The sequence below is a fragment of the Toxorhynchites rutilus genome, unplaced genomic scaffold (genome assembly GCF_029784135.1).
Source record: "Toxorhynchites rutilus septentrionalis strain SRP unplaced genomic scaffold, ASM2978413v1 HiC_scaffold_7, whole genome shotgun sequence".
In the NCBI taxonomy this organism is placed as follows: domain Eukaryota; kingdom Metazoa; phylum Arthropoda; class Insecta; order Diptera; family Culicidae; genus Toxorhynchites; species Toxorhynchites rutilus.
The window spans coordinates 431094-449097 of NW_026600135.1; the positions used below are offsets into that span (position 1 = coordinate 431094).

General features: G+C 39.3%; 1 long non-coding RNA gene across 1 annotated transcript; it reads left to right on the forward strand.

Annotated features, from left to right (window-relative positions):
* Positions 1-6575: 6575 nt before the first annotated feature.
* Positions 6576-7700, forward strand: LOC129782400 (uncharacterized). Its single transcript, XR_008744557.1, has 4 exons — positions 6576-6668; positions 6726-6840; positions 6901-7194; positions 7254-7700. It is a non-coding gene; the product is annotated as an uncharacterized LOC129782400 (long non-coding RNA).
* Positions 7701-18004: the final 10304 nt, after the last annotated feature.

Genomic DNA, 18004 nt, shown 5'->3' on the forward strand with positions numbered 1-18004 from the left:
CGAAGGGCTCCTAAACCTAAACCATGGCGGAATGAAAAGAGAGTCTAGCTTTATGTTGAAAAATCGTATGCACTTAAAGCCTCCCGGAAACATGGAGTCATCGTCAATTTTAAAATTTTCCTAACACTTGAGTCTAAGTTTGAAATTTTTTTAAAGGGAGTTCGATTGCATCAGTGAAAAAATAGTAACAACTCGGTTTTAGAATATACATTAAATTAGTTTATTGTAAATTAATTAATTTTATTTTATTTTACAACAAAAATTGTTAAAAAAAATATTAAAGCTAAATCGTGACTTGGCCCCATCTCTATGAATTTCCTCGGTTTGATCTATCACCTATGGGAAATAAAACATATTAACACAAATTTGTATTTTTTTAATTTGGAAAATGAACTCACGTCACTCCTTGTGTCACCTACTCATAGCCATTTCTCAGTGTTGTAGGCTAGCAAGTCAGGCCAAGGCCAGAAGATTCCCCTCGATAGCTCTCATGTATTTGATGCAATGTAAGAAAGAAAAAAATATTAATAATATCTACAGCGGAAAACAATAGAACAATCAAATAATAGAAAAATCAGTAGTGTAAAAAAACAACAACTCTGAAACTCAAAGTAACATAAGAAAATCCAACAGAATACGGAAAACAATAACGGTATAAATAAAATAAATCTAAATACTACTGAGAAACATCCAAATATTACAGAAAAACTAAAACATCAAAAATATATCAAACAAAACTCACAGCATAACAATAAATTCTACAACACGGAATAGTACAACGCAACTAAACTCAACAAAACAAATGAAGACAACAACAGAACAAATGCAATAAATACAACGGAACAACTTGAAATAACAAAATTTGAAGATAACAAACAAAAACACTGAACGCTTCCTAATTACGTGTATAATAAAAGATTTAAATAAAGAGCGACTGCGCCACTTCTCCTGCAACAACTAGTAGCATTTTAAAACAACAATACTTAAAAAGTCTTACCCCTTTCGCTGCTGTTTTAAGCCGTTGATTCTCCTGCCGCAATCTGGTGTTTTCCGCCATCATTTTTTGAAGCTCCGATTCAGCCTTCATCTTCCGAAAATATGTCTCGTCGACCTCGGAAATGTCTATCGGCTCCCAGTCGTACACGTCATCTCCTGTATCCTCGATGTCATCATGGAACAGCGGCGGAAAATCTTCGTCCTCGATCATGCCCTCTTCAGGATATATCTCGTTCTTGGTTGGAATTGTCTGTAAGAAAATAAGATTTCATTAGCGCTGCTACGCACTCTAACACGATTTTACTCACCTTGGGTGGAAAACGAACTTTCCCTCCCGATTCCGCTCTACCTCCATTTGCTTGGGTGGCCCGATAGCCTCTCGGAACCCTCAAGCCAGTCGGAATCCGGGATGTAACGTTCGTTCGGTTCATCTTGGTGCTGAGTGAAATTTCTTCTTGCTTCTCTATTGCAATTTCAAACAGCAGTGACGAGTAATGTTGTGTGCACCTACCAAGTAGACTACTTGGATCGAAATCAGAGTGGGAAAATAGAAGCCGGCCTACTTTTGTACCATTTTCATTTTGACATACAGTGCATGTATTGCGTTACATGATTTGTTGTGATTTCGATGAAAATTGAAAACAAGTGATGTGTTTCTGTTTTAGAAATATAAAATTGAACTTTGACAAGTTGGAGCTATGGGAGATCAAACTTTATGGTGAAAAACAGGAGAAACTGACTGCAGCCCAGGTCCTACCAATAACTCGAACTAGCACAGGAAAGCTTCCACCAACCCGTAACATCACATCGTCATCTGGCGATTTGTCGAACTCATCAACACCGACCAGCAATGGTAATAGTGCCCCAGGTTCCAGTTTGGCGAACAAATCGGCCATAATCTCTAGTAAGGCCTCGAGGGAGGAAATAAACTAACAAATGGTACAACAACTTCGGCTAGAGAGGGCAGCACACAATCAAAAGCGTGCGATGGAACTCAAACAGCAACAAGGTAATCGGAACCGGAAAAAATGGCCTTTGAGTCGACTGGTTAATCGTTATAATTTTACTCCGAATAGATGGTGCAAACCCACCGAAACAGTCCATTGTTCAGCGTTGTATTATTGTGAAAGAACCGGACGGTACAACGAAGATTATTCAACAGAACATAACTCAATCTTCACGGTCTGCTTCTGCATCAACTTCCCAGCCGAACCAAAGGCAGCAATCTCCCGCGCCCGCCAAACCAGATGGTCCACAAAAAGTGCAAATCATTCGTGATGGGAAGGATGGGAAGGTTAGTGTTCGTGGTCTGAACCCTGGGCAACAACTGATTCAAACGCCTGACAGAAAGCTACATGTTCTAAGTGCAGCCTCTGGTATGTTTGATAGTGGTGCGCTATGATTCCTAGATCTAAGTTATTTTTTAATTTACAGGATCAAACTCAACAGCGGGCAAGCAAGCAATTGCCGCTAACATATATCACGAAAGTGGCCACCAGTGGTGGTAGTACAAGTGGTGCAACGGCTTTTTTGTCGGCCCCCAGTGACTACCACATCTACGGTTCAGTCACCGCCGTCACAAACGTCGGTACAGCAGACAGTTGCATCAACGGCGACAGCGACGGCTATTCGTAGGGATATATTTTTCCTGTATATCGAGCTTCTTTTCACATCCAGTTTTATTCCAACTACTAGCTGACGCGACGAACTTCGTCCCGCCCAAAATAGATTTATTGATTTGAATACTTTCAAACATCCACGTTTTCTTACTAAGTGAACGTTGAGTGCAATCACTGAACTCTTCATTGATTGATTACCCTTTGACCCTTTACAATTTCCTTTTACTATAAATTGTTTAGTACTTCTACAAAAATATATATAAAGTTATTTTCAGACACAATTCTCGCTCAAGATTCTTCAAGCATTTGGAAATAACATGTTTCTCCGTTGCATGAAATACATGTTTGATACAGAGAATATTACAGAATAAAGACTGCTCAAATCGGACCATTCCTTCCTCGGGTTTAGGGCAAACCAACACATTTGGCCTTCCATTTTTGTTTATATAGATAGAAGATACAGGAATGCGTTATTCCATCTGAAAATCCTTTTCATCTTTCGAACAAAAAACAATTTCGTTAGCACCAACATCAAATGGACTAGCAACGCTTAGTTAATTGTATAACATATGGGAATTCAATTTTCCGAATTTTCCGATTATTCTCTCCGCTATATTGATCTACGGGAAGAGACGAATACAACGAAATATAGATGACTGAAATTGAACCATTCCTTCCTCGGGTTTTGCGCTTATCAACACATTTGGCCTTCCATTTTTATTTATAGATATATGATATGAAAATGCGTTATTTCGCCTGAAAATGCATTCCCACTTACGAACAAAGATCAATTTCGATATCGCAAATATTGAATGGACTAACAACGCTTATGATGATGTAATTTTCGAACATGTGGGAATTCATTTTTCCGAATTTTCCGACCTTCCTTTAGGATTTTCCGAAAATTTTCCGATTTTTCTCTACACTATATTGATCTACGGGAAGAGACGAATACAACAAAATACAGGAGGCTAAAATCGGACCATCCCTTCTTCGGGTTTTCCGCTTATCAACAGATTTTGCCTTACATTTTTATTTATATAGATTGGGGATCAGTAAGCGCCATTCGTTTTTAGAATTATCCTTCCATAAAACATACCACCAACACTTGTCACTAAACTTCCTGCTAAAAGACGTGCTCTTGGCCACTCCTTCTGCTTGAATTTAGTATCATTAGATAGCAAGTGGAATGTGTTTTGAGATCCCAAAGGTAGTGATCACTTATCCATCAAGATTTGTATCCAAATTTGTATTTGTAGTTGTATTGTTCGGACTGTTTACTACTGACGAACATTTATGATCTGAGCATCACATCGCTCTGGTTTTCAGTGTCCGAAACGAGTGGCTGATGACGAGTGCAGTTTTGCTTTACACCGGTCTCCCGTCTCGCCTGCAAAGACGCACTCGGAGAGTTAATTTTACATTCGGTAACATTCGGGTTGTGGCGAGCTAAACTGAGCGGAGAGGCGAGATACTGCGAATCGTATACTGTAGAAACACTTGCCTCCGTGGAGCAAATTACTGCTGCGATTTGCACACAAACCGAGTGGAAAGAGTCTTTCGTTTCTTCTATCTAGATCCTTTGATGCGATCTATTAATAGACTCAGAGTAATCAAGAGAACATCATTCTGTTGGGAAGGGAGAGGAGTAATAGTTGATCGCAACTTGTACTTGTGCAGTTTGCGATTAATCATGGATCGAATCATGGTCGCATAATTTCCATCCTTGCTTCAATTCTATTTATCATTCTTCTTGCATGTATCCAAACTGCCAGCATTTCACTGTTTTGCTGCAGGGATGTAAGTCCGTGTTTATACACTGAGAAATTTAGTGGGGGTTTGTCGCAGTAGTTGCGACACATTGATTAGAAATAAAACTAACAATATATTTATGTGGACATCACTGATCTAGCCATCAATTCCGGAGATGGTTAATCAATTCTTCTATGGAGGAACCTAAACTATTTTCTCGTTTGGTCCATGAATGCGCACTTCGCGCTCAAACGAAACCCATCCCAGAATCCATTATTCGTCGAAGGGCTCCTAAACCTAAACCATGGCGGAATGAAAAGAGAGTCTAGCTTTATGTTGAAAAATCGTATGCACTTAAAGCCTCCCGGAAACATGGAGTCATCGTCAATTTTAAAATTTTCCTAACACTTGAGTCTAAGTTTGAAATTTTTTTAAAGGGAGTTCGATTGCATCAGTGAAAAAATAGTAACAACTCGGTTTTAGAATATACATTAAATTAGTTTATTGTAAATTAATTAATTTTATTTTATTTTACAACAAAAATTGTTAAAAAAAATATTAAAGCTAAATCGTGACTTGGCCCCATCTCTATGAATTTCCTCGGTTTGATCTATCACCTATGGGAAATAAAACATATTAACACAAATTTGTATTTTTTTAATTTGGAAAATGAACTCACGTCACTCCTTGTGTCACCTACTCATAGCCATTTCTCAGTGTTGTAGGCTAGCAAGTCAGGCCAAGGCCAGAAGATTCCCCTCGATAGCTCTCATGTATTTGATGCAATGTAAGAAAGAAAAAAATATTAATAATATCTACAGCGGAAAACAATAGAACAATCAAATAATAGAAAAATCAGTAGTGTAAAAAAACAACAACTCTGAAACTCAAAGTAACATAAGAAAATCCAACAGAATACGGAAAACAATAACGGTATAAATAAAATAAATCTAAATACTACTGAGAAACATCCAAATATTACAGAAAAACTAAAACATCAAAAATATATCAAACAAAACTCACAGCATAACAATAAATTCTACAACACGGAATAGTACAACGCAACTAAACTCAACAAAACAAATGAAGACAACAACAGAACAAATGCAATAAATACAACGGAACAACTTGAAATAACAAAATTTGAAGATAACAAACAAAAACACTGAACGCTTCCTAATTACGTGTATAATAAAAGATTTAAATAAAGAGCGACTGCGCCACTTCTCCTGCAACAACTAGTAGCATTTTAAAACAACAATACTTAAAAAGTCTTACCCCTTTCGCTGCTGTTTTAAGCCGTTGATTCTCCTGCCGCAATCTGGTGTTTTCCGCCATCATTTTTTGAAGCTCCGATTCAGCCTTCATCTTCCGAAAATATGTCTCGTCGACCTCGGAAATGTCTATCGGCTCCCAGTCGTACACGTCATCTCCAGTATCCTCGATGTCATCATGGAACAGCGGCGGAAAATCTTCGTCCTCGATCATGCCCTCTTCAGGATATATCTCGTTCTTGGTTGGAATTGTCTGTAAGAAAATAAGATTTCATTAGCGCTGCTACGCACTCTAACACGATTTTACTCACCTTGGGTGGAAAACGAACTTTCCCTCCCGATTCCGCTCTACCTCCATTTGCTTGGGTGGCCCGATAGCCTCTCGGAACCCTCAAGCCAGTCGGAATCCGGGATGTAACGTTCGTTCGGTTCATCTTGGTGCTGAGTGAAATTTCTTCTTGCTTCTCTATTGCAATTTCAAACAGCAGTGACGAGTAATGTTGTGTGCACCTACCAAGTAGACTACTTGGATCGAAATCAGAGTGGGAAAATAGAAGCCGGCCTACTTTTGTACCATTTTCATTTTGACATACAGTGCATGTATTGCGTTACCAAGGCGTTATACTATAGGTGGACCGCAATGTCAAAATTGCTGTTCGGCCCAAGGCGCGTAGAAGTATATCCTAAGGTGGGCCAACTTGCTAAAACCACTCTTCAGCCATCTTGGAAGTCTACTGTGTTTTGTTTGTAAACAAAACACAATACGCTAGTGCCGAAGCTCGTTCCTGATCAGTCTGTCTCTTTCACGCTTCAAGCAAATAATTCCCCTTCTGCTTTCTTCCGTACTGTTTTCATATACCGCTCCCCTAACCAACTTAGTGACGAAACGGCCTCACCTAGTACCATAGACCCGTCTTGGTTCGGCCATTGCTCGTGAAAAAACAATTTTGTTTACAAAACAAATCATATCTTTTGGTGTCAAATGCATTCGTTGGCAAAATAGCTGCTCACGCCTTACTGTAGGCAGGTAATTTTGTGGATTTTTTCGTATAACAATTTCTCATAATTGCTTCTACGTTTTCAGATATCTACAATCAGCGGTCGAATTAAAAGCAGTGCAGAAGGATGTTTTGAGTATATTTTACCTTCTAGCCGCGCAATCAATGCTTTTTTCTTTCCAAGCAAGCAGCGTTTTAATCGTATGTGGTTTTATTGAGCATTTAAAAGAGAGTGTTAATTTTTTTTTGTTTTATCACTAGGGCAAAAGCATGAAATAGAATCGTACGTGGTACGAATTTATCGACACAATCTGATCAAGGACGGAGGCATCATCAAACGGAAACTACGCGAGAAACTTTTCGAAGAGATAAAACTGCGCCGCAACACTCGTGTCAAAATGGACGAGTTGGGCTGGGTGCTGATAAACCACGATTTGATAACACGTAATGAGCCAATCCAACAGCATGCCAATGGTAATCGATCAAATCATTTTAAATTCAACATGGAGCGGTTGCGAAACCTACTGGAGCAGCACGAACAGAACAATCACGCTGGTAGGTCGGTTTGATATATTTATTCCGCTAAAGAATGATTATATTTGTTGATTTTTCAGAGTTGACTTCCAAAAAGTAAAACAAATTCCTGCGTATGCTGGATGCAATTTTACAAAACGACAAAGTTTTGAAGGAAATTAAAGAGATGGTAGTGGCGAATCGAATTCTATCAGAAATTCGTTATGTGGCTACGGTGGAACGTATGCTGAAACACAATTTGGACCCCTCTTTGCGCTGCTGCTTTGTATGCCGAGAGTATTTCCGCACTGCCGATGAGTATACCAGTCATTTCGAAAAATTGCACGGTGAGCAATTTCTTATTGTTGCGGCGGTGGATCGATTTCAGACTAGTCAAAAGTTCAACGTTCTACATCACTACAATGCCCTTAATCCGGTGACAATATTCACGATTTGCAACGTATACCACACAGCCCTAATAAAAAAAACAAGAAAAGACGGGTCTAATATTTTACAATAAAGAACAAATCTACCACTTTCCACGAAAATCGGAGAACCACTATATCGATTCGACATGGAATGGCTGATACATATAAGGCAGAAAGAAGGTTTAACTTTGGAATTCATCATCCTATATTTCCTCGTACCATTAAGATCATGGCGCATTTGATGTCGGTCATCGTAGCTGCTGCTATGGAAATGACGTGAGCATATACCTTGATTTTTCTGAGGTTTGCAATCCTTCGATTGACTACAGAAAAGTACCATTTATGAAGTCTATCTCCATCTCGGAGAAAAGTGTGGTAAACAATGTCCGGGTTATTTTTCGTTATGAGAACCTTGTTTCCACATCCTTTTACAGCACAATAATACGGCATCTGAAGTAAATAAAATATTCACAATATAATTTTGGCATGATAGAGAACCTCGAGATGAACGATTATCTGTGGAGGAGTTGGACAACAGATTTCTTAGACTTATAGCACTTTTATCACACTCACAAGCTCATCAAATCCTCACTGTCCCCCAAAAATATTGAATAATATATATTTTTTTTTCCCAAAATATATATTTTATTAAGGCACATGTGGCGTTAGCCTGACGGGGCCGGGAGTCCAATATTTTGACAATTTTTGTCTTACAACTATGTTAGTAATATGTAACCGATTACTCGCGGTTGGCTCGAGGTTAGTATTACAAAGATCTCATAATTGGGATGTTGCAGTCTCCAGTACTATGTATGTGTGGCCGACACGGGATACTTCCTATTGGAGTGTAACTGACCATTGATCAGCGACGCCCCCCTAGTCTGTACCTCATATCAATCATGGTGCGTCTCTCTTGACTCGAGGAATCCAGGGTAGAATGGTCACTGGGCGGTACAATCTTCAGCTCGTGTAGAGTTGCCATGAGCGGTACAACCTTTGACTATTGTTGAATGATCAGTGGCCTGCACAACCTTCGACCTGTGTATCTGTAAAGAGTATGTGTATGTTTAATTACATTACATGGAGCGGTTATAATATATAATATAAATACCTTATTGCAGCTATAGTACACTATTTTTCACGAATATATATTTGTTTATTTCTTCCTTCAGTTGTTTTCCTCAGCGAGTTGATATGAAACCATAACCACATAACCAAACAAAAAGTAAATAATTCAGAAAGCTACGTCTCGCTACTCGTCTCACGTATTGTCTTGAAAGTGTCATAAACGAAACACCTATAGTTTAGCATCTTGGTGTGCACCTACCAAGTAGACTACTTGGATCGAAATCAGAGTGGGAAAATAGAAGCCGGCCTACTTTTGTAACATTTTCATTTTGACATACAGTGCATGTATTGCGTTACATGATTTGTTGTGATTTCGATGAAAATTGAAAACAAGTGATGTGTTTCTGTTTTAGAAATATAAAATTGAACTTTGACAAGTTGGAGCTATGGGAGATCAAACTTTATGGTGAAAAACAGGAAGTGGGTTATATCTATGGTATAACCGCAAGGGTGACGTAGGACTATCGTTGATTTGGAGATCATTTGTTTGAAGTTGAATCTAAATCCATTCTGAATGAATGAATGAATGAACGAGAGCGTTACGTTGGAGGCACAAGGTTTTATGCATCCAATATTGGATACGGAAATATCCTACTGATGGGGAAGAATAATCTTCAGAAGCTATCCTGTTAATTGCGATTGATTGAAAAACCACAAAACCAAATGTATTTGGTCACAGTGTTACATGGATAGAAAACATTCAAATAAACTCTTTCACATGAATGTATTTTTAAATTCCCAGAGGAACTGGCAGATTATTTTCCGGAACTTTCTCGATGCTGAATGGCATCCAAACGGAAAGAATTCCGTGCGTGTATGTGTGTGTAGCGATGTCTTCCCGGGGAACCGTTTGTGGCATCACTCTCCTCCTGATGGATTCCCTTCTGGCCTAGGGTGCACAAACAGGCTCTTGGTGACACCGTTCATCAGCGCTTTCATGATAAACGAAGAGCTTCACCACAACAGCGACAACATGCTCCAATCGCTGTTCAATTAGAACTGAGTGGATTTCCGAGCGGCGCTCGCTTATATACCGATTGGTGATTTCAATAGCCTGTTTTGAAAGCAATTTTAAGACTATTGAAACAAGTTTTTGGATCAAAAAGTAACAAGTATAGAACGCGTAGATATTTTATCTTTCGAATGAAGTGTTTATCATTCCATTTCGTTCAGTTGTTTAGGAGCTATTAACGCTCAAAATCTCGGTCTCCGGCGTAACGCTTTCGTTTTCGAAACTTTGATTTTACACCCCGGTATAGAAATGAAAGACGTAGTCCTACGTCAAAACAGGAGAAACTGACTGCAGTCCAGGTCCTACCAATAACTCGAACTAGCACAGGAAAGCTTCCACCAACCCGTAACATCACATCGTCATCTGGCGATTTGTCGAACTCATCAACACCGACCAGCAATGGTAATAGTGCCCCAGGTTCCAGTTTGGCGAACAAATCGGCCATAATCTCTAGTAAGGCCTCGAGGGAGGAAATAAACTAACAAATGGTACAACAACTTCGGCTAGAGAGGGCAGCACACAATCAAAAGCGTGCGATGGAACTCAAACAGCAACAAGGTAATCGGAACCGGAAAAAATGGCCTTTGAGTCGACTGGTTAATCGTTATAATTTTACTCCGAATAGATGGTGCAAACCCACCGAAACAGTCCATTGTTCAGCGTTGTATTATTGTGAAAGAACCGGACGGTACAACGAAGATTATTCAACAGAACATAACTCAATCTTCACGGTCTGCTTCTGCATCAACTTCCCAGCCGAACCAAAGGCAGCAATCTCCCGCGCCCGCCAAACCAGATGGTCCACAAAAAGTGCAAATCATTCGTGATGGGAAGGATGGGAAGGTTAGCGTTCGTGGTCTGAACCCTGGGCAACAACTGATTCAAACGCCTGACAGAAAGCTACATGTTCTAAGTGCAGCCTCTGGTATGTTTGATAGTGGTGCGCTATGATTCCTAGATCTAAGTTATTTTTTAATTTTAAATTTTAATCAAACTCAACAGCGGGCAAGCAAGCAATTGCCGCTAACATATATCACGAAAGTGGCCACCAGTGGTGGTAGTACAAGTGGTGCAACGGCTTTTTTGTCGGCCCCCAGTGACTACCACATCTACGGTTCAGTCACCGCCGTCACAAACGTCGGTACAGCAGACAGTTGCATCAACGGCGACAGCGACGGCTATTCGTAGGGATATATTTTTCCTGTATATCGAGCTTCTTTTCACATCCAGTTTTATTCCAACTACTAGCTGACGCGACGAACTTCGTCCCGCCCAAAATAGATTTTTTGATTTGAATACTTTCAAACATCCACGTTTTCTTACTAAGTGAACGTTGAGTGAAATCACTGAACTCTTCATTGATTGATTACCCTTTGACCCTTTACAATTTCCTTTTACTATAAATTGTTTAGTACTTCTACAAAAATATATATAAAGTTATTTTCAGACACAATTCTCGCTCAAGATTCTTCAAGCATGAAATACATGTTTGATACAGAGAATATTACAGAATAAAGACTGCTCAAATCGGACCATTCCTTCCTCGGGTTTAGGGCACACCAACACATTTGGCCTTCCATTTTTGTTTATATAGATAGAAGATACAGGAATGCGTTATTCCATCTGAAAATCCTTTTCATCTTTCGAACAAAAAACAATTTCGTTAGCACCAACATCAAATGGACTAGCAACGCTTAGTTAATTGTATAACATATGGGAATTCAATTTTCCGAATTTTCCGATTTTTCTCTCCGCTATATTGATCTACGGGAAGAGACGAATACAACGAAACATAGATGACTGAAATTGAACCATTCCTTCCTCGGGTTTTGCGCTTACCAACACATTTGGCCTTCCATTTTTATTTATAGATATATGATATGAAAATGCGTTATTTCGCCTGAAAATGCATTCCCACTTACGAACAAAGATCAATTTCGATATCGCAAATATTGAATGGACTAACAACGCTTATGATGATGTAATTTTCGAACATGTGGGAATTCATTTTTCCGAATTTTCCGACCTTCCTTTAGGATTTTCCGAAAATTTTCCGATTTTTCTCTACACTATATTGATCTACGGGAAGAGACGAATACAACAAAATACAGGAGGCTAAAATCGGACCATCCCTTCTTCGGGTTTTCCGCTTATCAACAGATTTTGCCTTACATTTTTATTTATATAGATTGGGGATCAGTAAGCGCCATTCGTTTTTAGAACTATCCTTCCATAAAACATAACACCAACACTTGTCACTAAACTTCCTGCTAAAAGACGTGCTCTTGGCCACTCCCTCTGCTTGAATTTAGTATCATTAGATAGCAAGTGGAATGTGTTTTGAGATCCCAAAGGTAGTGATCACTTATCCATCAAGATTTGTATCCAAATTTGTATTTGTATTTGTATTGTTCGGACTGTTTACTACTGACGAACATTTATGATCTGAGCATCACATCGCTCTGGTTTTCAGTGTGCGAAACGAGTGGCTGATGACTAGTGCAGTTTTGCTTTACACCGGTCTCCCGTCTCGCCTGCAAAGACGCACTCGGAGAGTTAATTTTACATTCGGTAACATTCGGGTTGTGGCGAGCTAAACTGAGCGGAGAGGCGAGATACTGCGAATCGTATACTGTAGAAACACTTGCCTCCGTGGAGCAAATTACTGCTGCGATTTGCACACAAACCGAGTGGAAAGAGTCTTTCGTTTCTTCTATCTAGATCCGTTGATGCGATCTATTAATAGACTCAGAGTAATCAAGAGAACATCATTCTGTTGGGAAGGGAGAGGAGTAATAGTTGATCGCAACTTGTACAGATCGCGATCTGTGCAGTTTGCGATTAATCATGGATCGAATCATGGTCGCATAATTTCCATCCTTGCTTCAATTCTATTTATCATTCTTCTTGCATGTATCCAAACTGCCAGCATTTCACTGTTTTGCTGCAGGGATGTAAGTCCGTGTTTATACACTGAGAAATTTAGTGGGGGTTTGTCGCAGTAGTTGCGACACATTGATTAGAAATAAAACCAACAATATATTTATGTGGACATCACTGATCTAGCCATCAATTCCGGAGATGGTTAATCAATTCTTCTATGGAGGAACCTAAACTATTTTCTCGTTTGGTCCATGAATGCGCACTTCGCGCTCAAACGAAACCCATCCCAGAATCCATTATTCGTCGAAGGGCTCCTAAACCTAAACCATGGCGGAATGAAAAGAGAGTCTAGCTTTATGTTGAAAAATCGTATGCACTTAAAGCCTCCCGGAAACATGGAGTCATCGTCAATTTTAAAATTTTCCTAACACTTGAGTCTAAGTTTGAAATTTTTTTAAAGGGAGTTCGATTGCATCAGTGAAAAAATAGTAACAACTCGGTTTTAGAATATACATTAAATTAGTTTATTGTAAATTAATTAATTTTATTTTATTTTACAACAAAAATTGTTAAAAAAAATATTAAAGCTAAATCGTGACTTGGCCCCATCTCTATGAATTTCCTCGGTTTGATCTATCACCTATGGGAAATAAAACATATTAACACAAATTTGTATTTTTTTAATTTGGAAAATGAACTCACGTCACTCCTTGTGTCACCTACTCATAGCCATTTCTCAGTGTTGTAGGCTAGCAAGTCAGGCCAAGGCCAGAAGATTGCCCTCGATAGCTCTCATGTATTTGATGCAATGTAAGAAAGAAAAAAATATTAATAATATCTACAGCGGAAAACAATAGAACAATCAAATAATAGAAAAATCAGTAGTGTAAAAAAATAACAACTCTGAAACTCAAAGTAACATAAGAAAATCCAACAGAATACGGAAAACAATAACGGTATAAATAAAATAAATCTAAATACTACTGAGAAACATCCAAATATTACAGAAAAACAAAAACATCAAAAATATATCAAACAAAACTCACAGCATAACAATAAATTCTACAACACGGAATAGTACAACGCAACTAAACTCAACAAAACAAATGAAGACAACAACAGAACAAATGCAATAAATACAACGGAACAACTTGAAATAACAAAATTTGAAGATAACAAACAAAAACACTGAACGCTTCCTAATTACGTGTATAATAAAAGATTTAAATAAAGAGCGACTGCGCCACTTCTCCTGCAACAACTAGTAGCATTTTAAAACAACAATACTTAAAAAGTCTTACCCCTTTCGCTGCTGTTTTAAGCCGTTGATTCTCCTGCCGCAATCTGGTGTTTTCCGCCATCATTTTTTGAAGCTCCGATTCAGCCTTCATCTTCCGAAAATATATCTCGTCGACCTCGGAAATGTCTATCGGCTCCCAGTCGTACACGTCATCTCCAGTATCCTCGATGTCATCATGGAACAGCGGCGGAAAATTTTCGTCCTCGATCATGCCCTCTTCAGGATATATCTCGTTCTTGGTTGGAATTGTCTGTAAGAAAATAAGATTTCATTAGCGCTGCTACGCACTCTAACACGATTTTACTCACCTTGGGTGGAAAACGAACTTTCCCTCCCGATTCCGCTCTACCTCCATTTGCTTGGGTGGCCCGATAGCCTCTCGGAACCCTCAAGCCAGTCGGAATCCGGGATGTAACGTTCGTTCGGTTCATCTTGGTGCTGAGTGAAATTTCTTCTTGCTTCTCTATTGCAATTTCAAACAGCAGTGACGAGTAATGTTGTGTGCACCTACCAAGTAGACTACTTGGATCGAAATCAGAGTGGGAAAATAGAAGCCGGCCTACTTTTGTAACATTTTCATTTTGACATACAGTGCATGTATTGCGTTACATGATTTGTTGTGATTTCGATGAAAATTGAAAACAAGTGATGTGTTTCTGTTTTAGAAATATAAAATTGAACTTTGACAAGTTGGAGCTATGGGAGATCAAACTTTATGGTGAAAAACAGGAAGTGGGTTATATCTATGGTATAACCGCAAGGGTGACGTAGGACTATCGTTGATTTGGAGATCATTTGTTTGAAGTTGAATCTAAATCCATTCTGAATGAATGAATAAATGAATATTTGGGAGACTTCGAAAACGAGAGCGTTACGTTGGAGGCACAAGGTTTTATGCATCCAATATTGGATACGGAAATATCCTACTGATGGGGAAGAATAATCTTCAGAAGCTATCCTGTTAATTGCGATTGATTGAAAAACCACAAAACCAAATGTATTTGGTCACAGTGTTACATGGATAGAAAACATTCAAATAAACTCTTTCACATGAATGTATTTTTAAATTCCCAGAGGAACTGGCAAATTATTTTCCGGAACTTTCTCGATGCTGAATGGCATCCAAACGGAAAGAATTCCGTGCGTGTATGTGTGTGTAGCGATGTCTTCCCGGGGAACCGTTTGTGGCATCACTCTCCTCCTGATGGATTCCCTTCTGGCCTAGGGTGCACAAACAGGCTCTTGGTGACACCGTTCATCAGCGCTTTCATGATAAACGAAGAGCTTCACCACAACAGCGACAACATGCTCCAATCGCTGTTCAATTAGAACTGAGTGGATTTCCGAGCGGCGCTCGCTTATATACCGATTGGTGATTTCAATAGCCTGTTTTGAAAGCAATTTTAAGACTATTGAAACAAGTTTTTGGATCAAAAAGTAACAAGTATAGAACGCGTAGATATTTTATCTTTCGAATGAAGTGTTTATCATTCCATTTCGTTCAGTTGTTTAGGAGCTATTAACGCTCAAAATCTCGGTCTCCGGCGTAACGCTTTCGTTTTCGAAACTTTGATTTTACACCCCGGTATAGAAATGAAAGACGTAGTCCTACGTCAAAACAGGAGAAACTGACTGCAGCCCAGGTCCTACCAATAACTCGAACTAGCACAGGAAAGCTTCCACCAACCCGTAACATCACATCGTCATCTGGCGATTTGTCGAACTCATCAACACCGACCAGCAATGGTAATAGTGCCCCAGGTTCCAGTTTGGCGAACAAATCGGCCATAATCTCTAGTAAGGCCTCGAGGGAGGAAATAAACTAACAAATGGTACAACAACTTCGGCTAGAGAGGGCAGCACACAATCAAAAGCGTGCGATGGAACTCAAACAGCAACAAGGTAATCGGAACCGGAAAAAATGGCCTTTGAGTCGACTGGTTAATCGTTATAATTTTACTCCGAATAGATGGTGCAAAGCCACCGAAACAGTCCATTGTTCAGCGTTGTATTATTGTGAAAGAACCGGACGGTACAACGAAGATTATTCAACAGAACATAACTCAATCTTCACGGTCTGCTTCTGCATCAACTTCCCAGCCGAACCAAAGGCAGCAATCTCCCGCGCCCGCCAAACCAGATGGTCCACAAAAAGTGCAAATCATTCGTGATGGGAAGGATGGGAAGGTTAGCGTTCGTGGTCTGAACCCTGGGCAACAACTGATTCAAACGCCTGACAGAAAGCTACATGTTTTAAGTGCAGCCTCTGGTATGTTTGATAGTGGTGCGCTATGATTCCTAAATCTAAGTTATTTTTTAATTTTAAATTTTAATCAAACTCAACAGCGGGCAAGCAAGCAATTGCCGCTAACATATATCACGAAAGTGGCCACCAGTGGTGGTAGTACAAGTGGTGCAACGGCTTTTTTGTCGGCCCCCAGTGACTACCACATCTACGGTTCAGTCACCGCCGTCACAAACGTCGGTACAGCAGACAGTTGCATCAACGGCGACAGCGACGGCTATTCGTAGGGATATATTTTTCCTGTATATCGAGCTTCTTTTCACATCCAGTTTTATTCCAACTACTAGCTGACGCGACGAACTTCGTCCCGCCCAAAATAGATTTTTTGATTTGAATACTTTCAAACATCCACGTTTTCTTACTAAGTGAACGTTGAGTGAAATCACTGAACTCTTCATTGATTGATTACCCTTTGACCCTTTACAATTTCCTTTTACTATAAATTGTTTAGTACTTCTACAAAAATATATATAAAGTTATTTTCAGACACAATTCTCGCTCAAGATTCTTCAAGCATGAAATACATGTTTGATACAGAGAATATTACAGAATAAAGACTGCTCAAATCGGACCATTCCTTCCTCGGGTTTAGGGCACACCAACACATTTGGCCTTCCATTTTTGTTTATATAGATAGAAGATACAGGAATGCGTTATTCCATCTGAAAATCCTTTTCATCTTTCGAACAAAAAACAATTTCGTTAGCACCAACATCAAATGGACTAGCAACGCTTAGTTAATTGTATAACATATGGGAATTCAATTTTCCGAATTTTCCGATTTTTCTCTCCGCTATATTGATCTACGGGAAGAGACGAATACAACGAAATATAGATGACTGAAATTGAACCATTCCTTCCTCGGGTTTTGCGCTTACCAACACATTTGGCCTTCCATTTTTATTTATAGATATATGATATGAAAATGCGTTATTTCGCCTGAAAATGCATTCCCACTTACGAACAAAGATCAATTTCGATATCGCAAATATTGAATGGACTAACAACGCTTATGATGATATAATTTTCGAACATGTGGGAATTCATTTTTCCGAATTTTCCGACCTTCCTTTAGGATTTTCCGAAAATTTTCCGATTTTTCTCTACACTATATTGATCTACGGGAAGAGACGAATACAACAAAATACAGGAGGCTAAAATCGGACCATCCCTTCTTCGGGTTTTCCGCTTATCAACAGATTTTGCCTTACATTTTTATTTATATAGATTGGGGATCAGTAAGCGCCATTCGTTTTTAGAACTATCCTTCCATAAAACATAACACCAACACTTGTCACTAAACTTCCTGCTAAAAGACGTGCTCTTGGCCACTCCCTCTGCTTGAATTTAGTATCATTAGATAGCAAGTGGAATGTGTTTTGAGATCCCAAAGGTAGTGATCACTTATCCATCAAGATTTGTATCCAAATTTGTATTTGTATTTGTATTGTTCGGACTGTTTACTACTGACGAACATTTATGATCTGAGCATCACATCGCTCTGGTTTTCAGTGTCCGAAACGAGTGGCTGATGACGAGTGCAGTTTTGCTTTACACCGGTCTCCCGTCTCGCCTGCAAAGACGCACTCGGAGAGTTAATTTTACATTCGGTAACATTCGGGTTGTGGCGAGCTAAACTGAGCGGAGAGGCGAGATACTGCGAATCGTATACTGTAGAAACACTTGCCTCCGTGGAGCAAATTACTGCTGCGATTTGCACACAAACCGAGTGGAAAGAGTCTTTCGTTTCTTCTATCTAGATCCGTTGATGCGATCTATTAATAGACTCAGAGTAA